Raw genomic sequence first — 17,303 nt, 5'->3', positions numbered from 1 at the left:
TTCGATTCCTCCGCCACTCTTGGAGAACCTGGCAAGCTGCTGAGAGTATCTCGCCCATGGCAAAGCCTGGCAAGCTAACCGTGATGTATTCAATATGCCAAACACAGTAACAGCAAGTCTCACAATGGAGACGTTACTGGGCCAAATCAAGCAAATCGATGAACAACGGGAGGATAGTGCTACAGTGCAGTGCAGAGACTGTGACTTCCCTGAACGGCACACCAGGAGGCTAGTTCTTCTGTTCTGCTTGTTAACAAAATGAATGTTGTGTTTCCCAACCACAATCCTGTTAGGTTTGGACTTGATTCCTCAAATCGGTTTCTACTTTCCATAATCAAATAAATCAACAATTTAAATAATTTCCGCTTATTTATTTTTAAAAGGGCCCTATCATAGCTCTTGCTTATCTGTACATGAATTGCAAATCTTCTAGTAGTCACTATAGGTTTTAATGCCAAACCCGACTTTGGTGTAGTGGTATCTGTTCTCTTGGAAAGTGCCTGATCTGTTTGGGCGCTGGGGCAAGGACATGAGTGGTTAATGTTAAGTCTGGGATGAGGAGGCTTCTTGCTTGGAGTCATTTCGGTAATTTTTCAATTGAGGAAGGAGGATGTGTGCTGGAACTCAGTAAAGGGAACTCTGACTTCCTTTCTCTACTCCTCAGTTCCCTACGACTTCTCAAACACATGAATCGCTGAACTCGTGTGACCCCTACCCTGTCAGAGGGAGACTAAGATTACGCCAGCGCCGTGGAAAAGTGAACTCGGAGGAGGTGTCACCTTAGCTGGAACCGGGGGAGAGCGCGTCCTTTCCCCCTGCCCGAGCTTCTTCGTCTTCTCCCGCGATCGTCTCTTGAAGCCCCTCATGTCGGCCAGTGTTCTCCCTTCGGGTTACGCACCCGCACCTTTATTTAGGCTTCTGGGGACGCCCCCGCGGCCGCAATTCCGCGCGGGGGACTGAGAGGCGTGAGCGGAGTTCCCCCCGCCCCCCGCCGGGCTGTGGGCGGGGCCGGGGGCGGAGACGGCGCCGCTGAGTGGTGGGAGCGGGGCCGGGCGGTCAGGCCGCGGCTGGAGCGCCGCGGGCGCCGCCGTGGGCGGGAGGCGTGGCTCGGAGCCCGGCCGGGAGTGGCGCAGCTGCGGCCGCGGCGATTCCCGCTCGCCACGCGCCGGGCGCGGCTCCCCCGAGGTGAGTGCGGGAGGGGTCCCGGCGCCGCGCGGAGCCGGCGGGCGGAGCGTGTGCGCGCGCGCCGGGCAGGTGAGCGGCGGCCGGGCGGGCCGTAGCGCCACTCCGGGCGCGGGAGGACGCCCCGCTGGAGGGAGCGAGCGAGGCGGTCGGTCTCCGGCGCGGCAGCTCGTTCTCGCCTCCAGCTTCCAGACGGGAAGCGTTCGCGCTGCCCCACGCACGCTGCCCGAGTCTCGGGGAAGCTCAGGTACTGTAGAGCATAGAAAAGGAAAAAAAAACATTTTTTAAAAAATCTTCAAAATAATGTTTCTAGTTGGTGATTCATGACTGTAGGAGAAACTCGATAGTGCACTTGCGGTGCAGCTTTATTTTGGCTTCGTGTTATTTCGTTTTTCAGCAAGGGTACGACTGGCAGGGGTTCTGCTATTTAGACAAGGATACCAGGGTTTACACAGGCGGTGTGTCGTGAAGGTGAAGCGCCGAGGTTTTGAAGGCACGGTGCCTGGGTTTGAATCTATTTATTTATTAACTTTAAACTTGGTTGATTTCTCCATACCCTACTTTCTGCCTTTGTAAAATGGAGGTGATGATAATTTGATCTTCATAGCATTGTTGTAAATCTATCAATATTTAAGTGATTGGCCTATCGTGCACAATAACATTGACTTTTCTTTTTAAAAAAATTACGCTGAATGCTGATTATTTGAATAATGACCTGTTTATTAGACTTCAGAGTTGGACCGCTGGAAAACCTTTCTTGTAGGACTCTTGCTAGAAATTCTTAGTACCTCTGGAACAGTTTTCAAGGAGTGCGTTTTGCCAGAAAAGGTTTCACTGCTTTTTTTCTAGCAGGTTTAATCTTAATACGATTTGTAACCTTGTTCCAAATCAGATCACTCAAATGGCACTGAAATCTCAGCGTCTTGAAGTTTGTTTTGAAAAACACCTCTCTTTCTCCCTCCCCCCCCAAAATAAAAAATAACTTTAGAGTGTGGCATTTTAAAGCTTAATACTTGTAAAAGAAGTTCATATCACTGTATTTCGTGGTGATGAGGCACTCCTGCAGACCATGAGGTGCCCAGGTATTGAACCCTGGAATCTGGAGCATGCAAAGCACGTGCTCTTCTGTCTCTGTGGTCCCATATCACTTTATACAGAACTTTCAGGTTATCCTGTTTTGGGGTGGTGCTTATTTGTATCATTTCAAAAACTAGCTAAGCCACACATAAATAAATGTTATAGGAACCATAACTTGCCACTTGAAAGGAATCTGAAATATCAAACCAGTTGCTGTTTATAGTTAAGAACGAGTCTGAAAGACTCAAAAACAATAAATGACAGCACTTAGACTTCAGTTCTGCTGAGCAACAGATTATAAAATCAAAGGATGATATTGCTTTTCGTTTTATAATAGTACTATTTTTATTTTTGACAGTTTTATGGAGCTGTGAATTTTTTTTTCTTCTCAGCAACATCCTGCTTGGTAGCTTAATTGCATGATTCATAATCATTCTTCAGCACCTTTGATTTAAATCACAAGTCTCAGAGTTGCTACATCAATGATTGCTTTGAGAACAAGATGATTGTCTTTTTAAGCTTTGTACAAACATGTTCTAACAGTGCTTTGGTTTTGTTGTTTTAAAATGCAATCCTTTCTCCCATGTAGGGCACATAAATAGCCAGTATAAACAAATTGACTTACTAGGCAGTTTATTATCACTGTTATTGGTCAAGTTTTCTTGATTGGGTAGGATGTTGTTAGGAAGTGGAATGCTGAATGCTAGTCTACGGAAATAGGACCAGGTCACCAAAGAGATATGCAGCAATTGATGCTAACTTCAAAAGCATCCTAGACTGAAATTATTTGCAGATACTGTTAGTTGCTGACTCCTCTTACTGAATATTGGCTCTGTGTGTAGCTCCCTCCCTCCCCTCTAGGTATTTATTCAGATATTTTCATCTTACTCAGTACCTTCTAATTAAAATTCCATACAACCCCACTCTTCCGTATTTCTTTATTTACTTATCACTATCTATGGTCCATAATAGAGGGTGAGATTCATAGGGCAGCAATACTTACTAGTTGTATTCAGTGCTGTATCCTAAGTGCCTGGAAACAATATCTGGCATGAGAATATCTTAAATGTGTATTACGCACACATTTTCAGCTAGGGCTGGTAATTCCTTAAGCCAGATTGATCATCGCTTAGTGCTGTTCTCCCCACCCCACATTTCTATTTATTTTTCCTGGTTATTGAGTTTTAAACCTTGAGACAGAGTTAATCCTTCCTTCTGCCTTGTACCAGGCTTGCAAGTAACTACTGACAATTCTCATGTCAATTTTGCAAGTCTGCTGAACCGTTTTGTTGCTAAGCCCCTTTTCTTGAGGCTTTCTTTCATTTCTTTCCCTCCTTTCCACCCACAGCCCCACATGCTCCCTTTCAGATGCTTTCATATTCTCATTTGCAGAATGAAATCCAGAACAAGAAGCCTTGCTCTCAGAGTTTTCTTACATGATCTTAAAACCACTTTTGCAGTCTGTGTTTCTTACATAGTGATTTCATAGGTAAAGTGATTACAATGCATGCTTATATTTAAATGTGAGAGTAAAATAAGACTTAATGGGAATGCCCTATATGGGAAGCTTTAAGTTCAAGGTAAATGTTGCCTAGTAATTTTTTCTTTCTGTTTTTATTAATGTCCTTTTCCTTTTCCCTATGTGGGCAGAAATTCAGACAAAACTAATTACCTTTCACTGTTTATTCTGAGGACATTTTGGCCTGCTGTTTCCAGCCACATGGCACCACCACTCCAAATACCTAGTTATCTTTAGTTGGAAAGTTATTTTTCCTCTTCTTTCCCTGAATTCTAGAAAATAGTTCAGTCTATTCTGAATTGAGTTATTCGAGCATTATTGTTATGTGTGAAGCACCTGGAGCAATAGCACAGTGGGTGGGGCATTTGCCTTGCACGCTGCTGACCCAGGTTCGATTCCTCTGTCCCTCTCAGAGATCCCGGCAACTACCGAGAGTATCCTGCCTGCGTGGCAGAGCCTGGCAAGCTACCTGTGGCATATTCGATATGCCAAAAACAGTAACAGCAAGTCTCACAATGGAGACTTTACTGGTGCCCACTCGAACAAATCGATGAACAATGGCAAATCGATGAACATTGGGAGGGCATTGGACAGTGAAGCTCCTGGGGACAAGAAACTCATGGTGTAGTTATTTTGGGCCTAACCAGGGTGCTGGGGTACTACTTTCAGGTCGGTGCTTAGGGGACCATGTGGTGATGGGAATCAGACTCAGGACCTCACACCTGCATTGCAATCCAGCTTTCTATTGTCAGTCAGTCGTGTGGGTCCCCCCTCCCCCCAACTTCCTTTTTATTTTTCATTTTCTTTTTCTTTCTTTTTGTGGTGCAAGGGATTAGACCTAGGGCTACTTTTTTTTTTTTCTTCTTGGGTAACACCCAGCGTTGCAGAGGGGTTACTCCTGGCTCATGCACTCACGAATTACTCCTGGTGGTGCTTGGGCGACCATTTGGGATGCTGGAAATTGAACCTGGTCAGCCACGTGCAAGGCAAGCACCCTACCTGCTGTGCTATGGCTCCAGCCCCTCCCCCCCAAGCCCTGGGCTACTTTTTAAGAAAAAATAAGATATCATCGACTTAACCTTAAAAAAAAATAAAAGTAAACTTAATAGGTCTTTCAGTCCTTGATATTGAACCTTACTAATCATTTTTAAGAACTGGAGAGATAGTGCAGTGAGTAAGCAAGCCATGCACATGGCTGACCTGGATTCTATCTCCGGCTCCCTATGTGGTCCCAAACCCTGCCAGCAGTAATTCCTGAACACAGAGCCAGAATAAACTCTGAGAGTAATCCCTGAGCACTGCCAGTGGCTCCCACACAAACAAAATCATTCCTGCAGTAATGCAGTTAAGTCAGAGGAACTCAGTACTAAATGAAAAAATATAGAGCTGGAGATTCTGAAATCTGGATTCATAAAAGGGAATGGACAAAGGTGGGACAATTTACCCAGTATCCAAAGAAATGAACAGGCGGAAAATAACAATACACAAAGTAACACTAATTTTATTCAGGAAACCATTATCACAGAATAGACTTTATGTTTTAACATCCGTTAGCAGTGTAGCACTGTCCTCCCACTGTTCATCAATTTGCTTGAGCGGGCACCAGTAACATCTCCATTGTGAAACTTGTTACTGTTTTTGGCATATCAAATAGGTCAGGGGTAGGTTGCCAGGCTCTGCCATGCAGGCAGGATACTTTAGCTTGCCGGACTCTCTGAGAGGGACAGAGGAATCGAACTCAGGTCAGACATGTACAAGGCAAACGCCCTACCCATTATGCTATCTCTCCAGCTCTTCAACATTAGTAGCTTTGGATTTTCTTACTGGTTTTTATTCTTAACTATTTTGTTTATGTTTCTTTCACTCTTTCCCTACTTTGTTTTCTAAGGTGAATGGAAGTGATTCTTTTCCCCTTTCTGATCTGTAGAAAGTAATTTCCCTTCCTTCATTGCTTGAGGTAGAAAAAAAGTTAATAGCTCATAATTTTGCTGGCTATGTGGAGAAGATAAATGTCATCAGTTTTAGTTATTCAGAGAAGGTAGAAGATATAAAATGTTAGAATTTGTTGAAGGTTATGGTTTTATATTTGCTATCGGCATTTGATTTAATATATTTTACTTCATTTTCTTACAAACGTATCTTTGCAATTGAGTGAATGTTTTTATTTTGCTTTATTTTTTCCTAATAAATTTTATTTGCTTCCAAAACTTGAGTAGATGTTTATATCATCTAAGCTTAAGTTTTTATTTCCCCCCTTGCCTCCCAAACTTCAGCTAGGGTTTCCCTATACTATAGCTTAACTTTTTTTTTTATCTTGATTTTGAGGTATTGTCTACTTACAAGTATAGTCTAAACTTAACTTAAAATTTTTGAGGTAAAGTTGCAGTTTCTGTTGATTGGAAAGATCATTTTTTTGTTCACTGTTTAGTTTTAAGTTGATTTTGGTTTTAGGGCCCAAACTACTTGGCTGTGCTCAGGTACTTGCTGGTGTTGGGAGTAATGGTAGCAAAAGGGATTGAGGTACCAGTGCAGATCCGGGGCTCCTTCATGCTAGCCTGTGCCCTAACCCTGTGACAGAAAATAATTTTGAGGGGAAATGATATAGTGAAGTCCTAATTTTTGAAATGTTAGAACTTGAAGTTAAAATTTTGCATATTATCTTTACAAGTGCTATAGCTAACACAAGATTAGCTGACTAGAAAGGCTATACTAACACAGCTAATGTAAGGATTTGAAGCTAATGTGTGCCATAATTTGTTTAAATTGTACTATAATTTAAATATGTAATTGATTGTAATGTTTAACCTTCAAAAAATTTCTTCTGATGTGCTAACCAGTAAGGTTTCACTGTCAGAAGAAAAATCTTGAAAGGAAATATTTGCTTTGGAGTAATGTTTCCTTTATCACAGTGTATAAGCATCTGTGTTTACACTGAGTTCTTCTTTTCTTTAAAAAGCCATTACTAAGGATGTTATATCAGATGGGAACACTCATACAAATAATAAAAGTTCAGGCACAGACTGATTTCATATCCGAGCACTTGGTAAGCACTATGTTAGTATTAAGTAAGCCTATATTTTTAGGGAGGATTTTATTAAGATAGTGTGGCATTTAACATTAGGCTTAATATGGTAATGAGAAAGAAATTGATGATTCAGGAGATTGGCAAAAGAAGTGAGCGAGGTTGTAGTTGTGGCCCGGTAAACATGCAATTGAAGAGCTAAGTGTGGCATATCAATGCTAGTCCACTTTGAAAGGAAATTAAAAAAGAATAGCAAGGCAGTCGCTAATCTGAAGATACCGTTTACATGCACACTTTGTCAAAATTGAAATTCCCAGGCTCCTCTCTCCACTTGATATTTATTTATTTATTTATTTATTTATTTTGGGTCACACCCGGTGAGGCTCAGGGGTTACTCCTGGCTCTGCACTCAGGAATCATCCCTGGCGGTGCTAAGGGGACCATATGGTATGCTGGGAATCGAACCCGGGTTGGCCGCTGCAAGGCAAATGCCCTACCTGTGCTATCACTCCAGCCCCTCCACTTGATATTTGGATTAATAAGGGAGACAAATGTGCCTGGGGTTCTGCTAAGTGGCAGACCCTGACTTTTCTGTGTGTTTCTGTGTTCTAGTCTCTGAAGTTTTTTTTTGTTTGTTTGTTTGTTTTGGGGCCACACCCAGCCATGCCCAAGGGGCAACTCCTGGTTCTACACTCAAAAGTGCTCCATATAGGATGTCCTGCCCCGAGCTATCTCGCCAGCCCCCAAGCCTGGAGGTTCTTAATGAACCATTTAATGCAGTCATTGATGTTAATAAATACTAACTCTGAAAGGTGATGACTGAAGGTGAATTAGAGGAAGGAGCATTGTAGTTAGGGTGGTGTGAAGACCTGTGGGAGGGAGTTACATCTGAGCAAAGGGCTCTGGTGTACTCTAGCTGGAGAGGCAGAAAAAGGTTAGGTCATGTGGTTGGTTGCAGGTTGTCAGCAAAAATTGTGTATTTTGTTCTGAGGGCAGTGGCAGGTCTTGCAAAGGGGGTTAAGGAAAGGATTTAAATTCTCAATCTTGTATTGATTAAAAACAGTGGAAACTGTGGGAGGAATGGATAGGAAGGGGGGTTGGGATGAAAGCAGAGATACCAGACTGGGAGATTTGGATTTTAGTTGGTGATTTGAGTTGATATGAGTTAATGTTGTGGAGTAGGGCTTATTTGTTTACGTGATGCTCCTTAGTTTGGATTCTCTCCAACTTCTGAGGCTCCCGGAAGACTTCCCAGAGCCGCCAGTATTTTACCACTGCTGGTTCTGTGAGAATTCACTCATAATGCTTCTCGCCCCTCACATAATCATCCATCTGCTTGCCAGCTCATCATTCTGTCGGTGATCACAGTCTTAGAGGAAGAGTTCTTCTGTATTTACCTCAGCCTGAAAGAGATCTCAGAAATGTGTGTCTCATTGGAAAAGATTGGGAAACTGGGTTCAGGGAGGGCATTTTGTATCAAAATCCTAAACCTGTGACCTTGGGAGGTTGAAAAGGGTTGAGCACAACTCAACCCTATGCCTGAGGTCCGGAGCCAGCAGGGAGTGTTATCAGTTGGAGCAAGTTTAGAATCTTCCTTTTTATGATGATAATATTGATTGTATTATTGGAAAGCAAAAGATTGTCAGCATTCACTTCTGTCTCCACCCTCAGTCTTTCCCTTAAATGTCTGTAATTAAAATGGAGCTGGATTTTGGGAACCACAGATTCTCAGAGCTTTTGCTGAGGTTTTTGGTACTTTATGAAAACGTTAGATGCAGATTGTTCTAGATTGTGTCTGTTTTGCACATTTCAATTACTATATCACTTTCATCAAGAATCAGGATTTTATGAAAAGTATCTCAAAAGATAATACATTTAGGAAAAACTAGGACTGCTTTATGATTACAGAAAGATGGGGTGGGGTAGGAATAAGAGGAAGGATATATTAGTAAGGAAGGAAAACAGGAAAAGTTGTAACTAATTCATCATGTGATGGGTGGGAGGGAGGTTACCGAGCATCTTCCCTTGGCAGATCCTGTTAGGGTTTTTTTTTTTTTTTTAATCTCTTCTGCAATTTACAGATGGGACAAAGATGTGCTTTGTTTCTGTTGAAACATATTTGATATTTTTGGAGCTCTTTCTGTAAGAGGTGGAAGTAACAGATACAATTATATATAATTCCAACAGACTTTCAATAAAGTAACTAGTTTGGGGTAAGAATATCTAAGGTAGGTACTTTTAGTGTAGTTTAAAACAAAACCCAACCTTTTTTGTTTGTTGAATTTTGGGCCAGACCCAGCAGTCATTTGGTGCTCAGGACTTACTCCTGGCTCTGTGCTCAGGGATCACTCCTGGTGGGCTTGGGGGGACCATATGGGATGTGGAGGATGAAAGTGAAGTCCACCAGTGCAAGGCAAACCCCCTACCTACCTGTTATACTGTGGCTCCAGCCCCCAAGACCAACCATTTGGCTTTTTCCTTTCTCAAGGATAATTTCTGCCCCTTGCCTCACTCCCCAATTCCTTTTCTTGTTTTCTGGGTCAGTCTCTATTAGCCAGATCAGTCTCCGTGCCAACTCCAGGGTCTGTGTGGATTTTCTTTGTCTCTTCTATGACCAGCTCAGTTAGCTTCCTCTTTGGGGAACATTGTTCCCAAATACCTGATGCCCATTTCCATCCCCCTACTGAAAAAACACTTGTGGATTTTACAGGTCTAATTCCCTCTTTTTAGAACAGGCTTGTTCTTAATTTCCCGTTGTTTCTTGGTGTCAGTCACTGATACCTTTCTCTGTCTTATTAGCTAAGGGTGGATACTGATACTTATACCTATGCACTATAATGTGGGTAGGGTTCACTTATCAATGCTTGGTGATCTTCATGATATATGAAGGAAATGTATTCAGAAACTTTCTGCTTATATTTTTGTTTTTACTTTGTGCAGAGCCCATGATTAAACTCAGGCCTCACATGTGAGATACAGTGTATTTCATCCTTAGCCCTTTTGCTTATACTTTAAAGGTGAAAGCTAAAGACTCTTGACCTTATTAAAAATATTTAGATTCTCTGAAACAAAGATTTAAAATATTCAATATAATAATTGCATATAATGGGCAAAAAGAATCGTTTAATGGGCAAAAAGGAGAGTACAATGATGAAGGAAAAAGACGAATGGGAAACACAAATACTTTTTATTGAGATGAATACTGTATCAGAAGCGTATATATTGTTGTAAACTTATCTCAATTTTAAATATTGCCTTAATAGCAATAGCACTGCGGGGAGGGCATTTGCCTTGCACTCGGCCAACCTGGGTTTGATTCCCAGCATCCCATATGGTCCCCTGAGCACGGCCAGGAGTAATTCCTGAGTGCAGAGCCAGGAGTAACCCCTGTACATTGCCAGGTATAACCCAAAAAGCAAAAAAAAAAAAAATTGCCTTAATATCAATTTTCTTTAAGCAGTGTTTCCCAATATAGTTGCCTGGACATGTTTCATTTTCTATTATGAACTTTCATGTTTGTTTCTACTTTGTACAGTACCCTCAACAATTAAAAAATCTATCAATCCCCTTTTGGAAAGGCAAATTCCTCTTTTCAGAAGGTGCACACATTGGTGTTTGGGGCTATTCCTGGTTGTTCTAGGAACTGTGCAGTGCTGGGGATTGAACCTGGGGTTTGCACATGCATAGCATGTCCTTTGGCCCTTTGAACCAATTCTCTGGACCCTCCTCTTCTGAAAAAATGTGTCTCCTCTGGTAATCTGTTTTCTTGTGTTCTTTTTTATAATTTATAATTTAGCCCTAGGTTGTCCTGTGATCAGACTTGCCCATGGAGCCTGCTCTGTCCATGAGCTTGGTTCCATGTTGCCTTGGGGGTTTTCAAGAAGATGAGCTTCACATAACAGCTGCACAGACCTGACCCTCCTAAAGGCGCCCCAGAAAGATGCTTTCCCTGTTTGTGGTTTGCTTTCCATAACATGACCACTAAAATGGACACCCAATACACTTGTTTTTTCCTCTGTATTTCCAGAGATGGTTTAAAGGAGGATGCATGCATCAGTGCCGTAGGAAATCGAGGAACGTTGTTGGTGTGCTGGACTCTGGGGCTCAAGCTGAGCTCCTGTCACAGTGTTGCCACCCACAGCCATCTGACCTTGTGACCTTGTGACCTAATGACCATGTTACCGGCTACCTATATTCTAGACTTTGTGGTAGCTGTGAGGGTTAAGGCATATGTTAGACATGAGCCCTTCAAACACTGCATTTGTACTAAAAAAAATTGTTCCTCAGTATTGTTGATATTTTGGTCCAGATAATTTTTTGGTATCAGGCTTTTGCATTATAGGAAGCCTCATCCTTAATATATAGCCACTAGCAATCCCCCAAGTTGTGACAGCCAAAAATGTTCTTCAAATGTTTCTAATATAATATTAATCCTTGCAAATTACTGGCCTCGTAAACTCTGCAAGTCCTCTGGTCCACTTTTTCCTCTTTTTTTTGTTCTTGCCTCAGTCAATTCACTAGCTCGAAGTTAATGTTCTTCTGTGCTGGGTTAGAACTGAAATTGATCTGATTAGAGCTATGTAATCTATGTAATATACCAATAGCAAGACTCCTGTCCCTGGGAACTAATATATAATATTACCTTCTGACTTTCCAGGAAAATGAAGATAGCATCTTTGCTTATTCCTCCTTTGATTAAGCCCTGTATACCCATGAACTTGCTCCAAAGTTCCCATTTTAATTTCAATATAAATTACTTAAGCATTTTGTTTTCTTTCTCCCCAAATTGTGGGGGTTCTTATATCAGTCTTTGTCTCTTTCTTGTATTGTTTCTTCTTTGGACTACCTAGCCAGAAGATGATTTAGCAGAATTTAAATCTAGGGCTGCACTGATAGTAGAGTAGACAGGGTGCTTACCTTGCACATGGCTTACCTGGGTTTGATGTGTCCTCTGAGCCCCACCAGAAGTGACCCTTGAGTACAGGGCCAGGAGTAAAATCTGAGCACCAGCTGATGTGTCCCTTAACCAAAAAGGAAAAAAAAAAGTGAAATAAATTGCTTTAGTTTTTAAGTTTTTGAGTCACACCCAGCAATGCTCAGGGCTTACTCCTGGCTCTGCACTCAGGAATTGCTCCTGGTGGTGCTCCAAGGACCATATGGAACACCGGGGATTGAACCCAGGTTGGGTGCATGCACAGTAAGGCTTTCATTTCCAACAAGATTTTAGCCTCTTTTCTTTTTTGCCCCCCCCCCTTTATTAAATGAGGCAAACTAACGTGATCTCTGTTGGACTTTTGCACATTTTTTCTGTCTCTGTGAGAATGGCACAATATGTTGGCTGCTGGTATAGCACATAAACCACGTCTTACAGACCAGCTCCAGGGAATGGCGCCTAGCGTGTGTCATATCTAATCCCTTTATAGCCATTTCACTGTTCTGTCAACAGCTGCTTTTAGGTGAAAGGATGTGTGGTATTTGGTAAAACTTCGTGAATTCTGTGGTTATGAATGAATTGACACTTCTTTGCCCCACATGTGTACCTCTGTGATTGATATTGTGGAAGATTCTCTAGCAGTGAATTAGATACACTGTAACCAGGAATGGTGGTTGTCGACAAGGCATTTCAGGCAGACAAGGTAAATCTGGCTTCTCTGAGGACAGAATCCTGCCCAGTCCTGTCTCATCCAACTGGATAGGGCCCTAGTGGGACTCAGTGTAGAACTTTGCTGTTGAGGTGGGCCACTCAGCACTGCAGTAGATAGATCAAGTCTTAGTGAAAGGCAGGCCGTATTGTTGAGCCCATATTGCTGTCCACCTCCACTGCCTTGGCTGCTTTGTCATAGTTTCGTTGAACAAAGAAGGAGCAAGAAGCTGATTGACATCTTTACTGAAGGCCAACTTGATCACTGATTGCTGGGACACTTTCTGTAATGGTTGATCTCTGGTGAGCATTTAAACAGAACAAAGATATTTTCACAGTATGTGCTTAATTGAAAAGTTCTTCCATTTTCTTCTGCACTCCTCCCTTTCTCTCCCCATTCTACTTTTGAAAACAATTTTCTGACCTTGTTCCTTCCAAGTCCCTGAGTGGCAAGTCCTCCATTAGCCCAGGAGGTTCCTTTGCTGTGCGCCTTTTGTGATTGCAGGTAGAAGACTATGTTTAGGACTCAGAATCCTCATTGGCAACATTTTCCTTCAGCACTCTTCCTATAGGACCATCCCTGCATGGGGCAGCAATCTCATCAGTCAAGCCAGTACCAGTACCCATGCATGTCCATTCATCAACAGGCACGGCTTTTCTCTCCTCTGCTAACTGGTGATAAGGTTCTCTCATCACTATGGATAAAGAGCTCAAAGGAAGGAGCAGGGACCAGAGAAACCAATAGCAAGTAGCTGTACCTACAGTTTACTTTTACCTTCCACGTGAGCTCAGTTAGCTCTCAGCTTGGCTATACCACAGCAAGGGAAATGTTCTGTACTGTCTAGTTTTATGATTATTCAGTGGATCAGACAATACTGTCTTCATGATGAGCCACTTTTGTTACAAAGTCTCTTCATTTCCCATCACAGGTATCTAATCTCTCTACCTGGACTTATTAGCAAGCCAGAAACCAAGTGGATGGTGATAGGTAGCAACTCACAACTCTTACTCTTTTAGGGTGCTCATCAAAATCTACATGTCCCATCCCTGTTTTCCTTGTCATTTCCAATATTATTGAGTGTGTACAGGCATAAGTTCGAGAGTTAGGATAGCTCTAGATCTACTTCCTGGGTCAGGCCCCAGACCCATGGGTTGCTAATAAATGGGCCAGAATACCATACCCAAAGATGAAACTCGGCAATAGTTTTCTGTCCCTATCTCAGTAGATAAAATGCAACATGCAGTGATTTCCCTCACTTTAAACAAGCTAACCTGCCTCAGACTGCTAGTGTCATAGAAACCATCGATTGAACCGTCATGGATTTCATCCATTATTCTCTGGCTTATGTGTATGTCCTCAAAGGCCATTCTGAGTGCTTGCTCTTTCTTGTTCATCTGACACTGTTCACATAATATCATCAGAGTGATGAACCACAGTGGTGACCTGTGTGGTGCTGATATTATTAAAACCCTTCCAGACAATATTGCGACAATGCAGACATGGAGTTCAGGTGAAACAGTGAAGCTGTATTGCCATTCCTGTCACTTGATGGCAAGCTGCCTTTTATTGTCCATGCTGGTGTCAGTTGAAAAGAAAGCATTTACTGGCAGTAGTTGTTTACCAGATTATCAGTGATTATGCAATTTTTTCCAAGCAAAAATTACTGTATTTAATATCATAGCCGTGTTGGCATTGCCATCTGATTACATTTATGGTAATCCATAGTCAGACTCTGAGCTCTTTCTGGATTTGGTCCAGGTAAACAGGCATGCTAAATAAAGAGACAGTAGGAATTATTAACATCCTTGTGTCTTTCAACTTTTTAATAATAATACTGATTTCTGAGCTTTTACCAGGGATGTGGTATTGAGTTATATTTTATTTATGAATAGGAATGGGAAGGGTGGAATTCCAGGGGCTTCTTCAAGGCTCTTTATTCCATGGTAGCCTTTATTACATAGGACAGAGAGATTTGACTATTTGCTACTATGTATGTGTTGATCGTTGATTTGCTCGAGCAGGCCCAGTAACGTCTCCATTGGAGACTTTGTTGTTACTGTGTCTGGCATATCGAATACTCTCGGTAGCTTGCCAGGCATCGCTACCGAGAGTATTTGATATGCCAGACACAGTAACAACAAAGTCTCCAGTGGAGACGTTACTGGGCCCACTCGAGCAAATGTACGTGTATTGATAGGAAAATTCTAGGACTAGGGATATTGTCATAGAATGGGTCTCTGGTCTTGAATCCACTGTGAGACAATAGAACTGCTTTCCTCTCTAATCTTGATGTGAGTTGGACACTCTTACTGGTGGACCACAATTTAGATCTCCAGCAACTAGTGTCTTTTCAGAGGTGTGATATCCAGTAATTGTTGGAATGATTATACCTTTCCTGTTCCAGTAATCAGTCTTTCTTCAGAGCCTTCCCTGATGAATGGCTACAGTTTCCTCTAGAAAAATTGTAGAAAGATGAATGGTATGTACTGTGGCCATGAGAAGTGTCACAGAAACCTTCTGTTTGTCTCTCCTTGGTTTAACATCCTTTGAATGTACTTCCTTGTATGTTCCCCAGACTCCTGCTGACTTAAATAGTCACAATTCTGCTGAAATTTTAATATCACTGCCACTGTCATCCTGTTGTTCATCAATTTCCTCGAGCAGGCACCAGTAACGTCTCCATTCGTCCTAACCCTGAAATTTTAACAAGTGCCACATTGGAGGCTCCTACAGGGTCAGGGGAATGAGACCCATTATTGTTACTGGGTTTTGGCATATTGAATACGCCATGGGGAGCTTGCCACACTCTGCTGTGCGGGCAGGATACACTCGGTAGCCAGTCGGGTTTTCCAGGAGTGAGAACTAGACAATAAGTGAGACTTCGAGAGCTGGGTTTTATAGTCCCTGGGTCTTGGCTGTTGATGGGATAACATGGCGCCGGGGACAGTTGGTGGGTGTAATGCCTGGCTACTGGAAGATGGGGGATCTGGGTGGAGGAGGCCCAGTCCCGATCTAAGCAGGCATGGAGATCTCAGCCCCAGGGACGCACATATGGGTTCCTCTCCTGCTTCCTTCATGCGTGAGGCTCGTCCGAACATGTGGAGAATGGTCTTAAGCATGGCTGTGGCTGGTTCCAGAGGTCTTCAGCTGCCGGAGCTCTGCTCGGGGCGGGGGTGGGGGGAAACAGGGACTCAACCCACCCCCTTCCTAGGGGCCCTGGTGAGGACAGCCGGGCTCCGGGAGCAGGAGACTCTGCGCTGTTCTTAGTATAAAGTTAGTCATTTATCAGACTAGGCTTTGGATTTTCTCCTGGGTACTTTTGGGATTGAACTTTCATGATGATAAAATGGGAATTTGGAAAAGAAGAAATGAAGAGAATTGTTATCCTTGAGAAACAATGGGAAGGATCTTAATGAGAGGATTGAGAGATTGGGTGTCCCCAGAGGGGTCTACATTACTGTTTTCAGTTCAGGTGAATTTGCAATTTATCATTCTTAGTCTCATTTATGTCTTTCCAGAATTTGTGATTCAGGATAATTCTGCCTTTCAGTGCCCTTTGATTAGCATTAGACTTTGTGGGGCTGCATGTTTAATCAGCTCTGTAACCCTTACCATAAAACGCCACTTGATTCGTAGTCCAGTCAGCTTAGCTAGTATTAGATAAGAACTCCTTTATAACTGCTGTGAGTTTCCCACCCTCTACTTTAGTTTATTGTTGTTTGTGTACATATTCCCACAGTTAACAAAAAGCCACCCTAGCCCATTTCATAGTCTTTGAAATCATTATCTCCCGGGGCTGGGGCTGGAGCAATAGTACTGGGAGTAGGGTGTTTGCCTTTAATGCAGGCTAACCTGGGTTCGATCCTAGCATCCCATATGGTCTCGTTAGAACCACCAAGAGTGATCCCTGAGTGCAGAGCCAGGAGTAACCCCTGAGCAATGCCAGGTGTGGCCCCAACATATAAACAAACAAAATAAAAAGCATCATTATCATCCTTGTCCATGTGAACTTCTAGCACCTTGCCTAGGTCTGCACTTTACCCTGTGACATCATCAGAGAAGATTTGAATGATCATGCCGGATTGTCAGTTTCCTTTTCCCTTCTTTCATAGTATGACTACAGGGCGCGTCAAACATGCAACCTATAGTAGATACACAGGGCAGATAGATTGCTCGATCGCTGGAAATCCGCCTCATGAGCAAAGGGGAGAAGGCAACTGGAATAGAGAAGGGATCACTAAGGCAAAGATGGCTGGAGGAATCGGTCGGGATGGCAGATGTGTGCAGAACATAGATAAAGGGCCAGACATGATAACCTCTCAGGGTCTGTATTGCAAACTGTAATCCCCAAAAGTAGAGAGAGATTGTGGGGAATCATGTCTGCCATGGAGGCAGGGGGAGGGTGGGAAAGGGGGCATATGCTGGGGATATTGGTGGTGGGGACTGTGCACTGGTGGAGGGATGGGTGTTTGATCATTGTGTGATTGTAGCCCAAACATGAAAGCTTGTAACTGTCTAGTGGTGATTCAATAAAATTTTTAAAAAATGCATCCTATTTTGGAGGTCTGTTGCCCTTAATTGCCCTTAAGATTTAGTACTGTATCAGTCAAAACATACTCAAAAGTAATTGAAAGGACTCAACAACTGGACTGTTTACTTAGCTGTTGGACCGGGTAAAAGAATGAAGGCATGATGGAGCACCGCATCTACTAACAGTGTATGAAAGCGATTACTGCATAGGCTTTCAGCTTTTTCTGTGGGAAAGGATCACTTAGTAGGAATTGTGGCCATATGTATAAACCTCTGCCTGATAGAAAGGGAAGAAGGGGGATAATTACTTTAACATGTCACTCCTCCTTCT

At 42.7% G+C, this 17,303-nt stretch overlaps 1 protein-coding gene across 7 annotated transcripts in view; it reads left to right on the top strand.

Moving 5' to 3' along the window:
- The first annotated feature begins 1,060 nt into the window (after nucleotides 1–1,060).
- SGK3 (serum/glucocorticoid regulated kinase family member 3) overlaps nucleotides 1,061–17,303 on the top strand; it is a 74,538-nt gene continuing 58,295 nt past the window's right edge. For 4 of the 7 annotated variants that reach the window (XM_056111001.1, XM_056110993.1, XM_056110999.1 and 1 more), the window contains exon 1: nucleotides 1,329–1,429. The gene's annotated coding sequence lies outside the window, so the exon portion shown is untranslated. Of the gene's footprint in view, nucleotides 1,190–1,328; nucleotides 1,430–17,303 lie in introns of those variants that run through there. The other 3 variants (XM_056110966.1, XM_056110985.1, XM_056110976.1) reach the window with 3 other exon arrangements.

This window comes from Sorex fumeus, unplaced genomic scaffold (assembly GCF_029834395.1).
Source record: "Sorex fumeus unplaced genomic scaffold, SorFum_2.1 ptg000002l, whole genome shotgun sequence".
NCBI lineage: Eukaryota > Metazoa > Chordata > Mammalia > Eulipotyphla > Soricidae > Sorex > Sorex fumeus.
The sequence above is the reverse complement of the archived record's forward strand: the minus strand, read 5'-3'. Positions and strand labels throughout refer to the sequence as shown.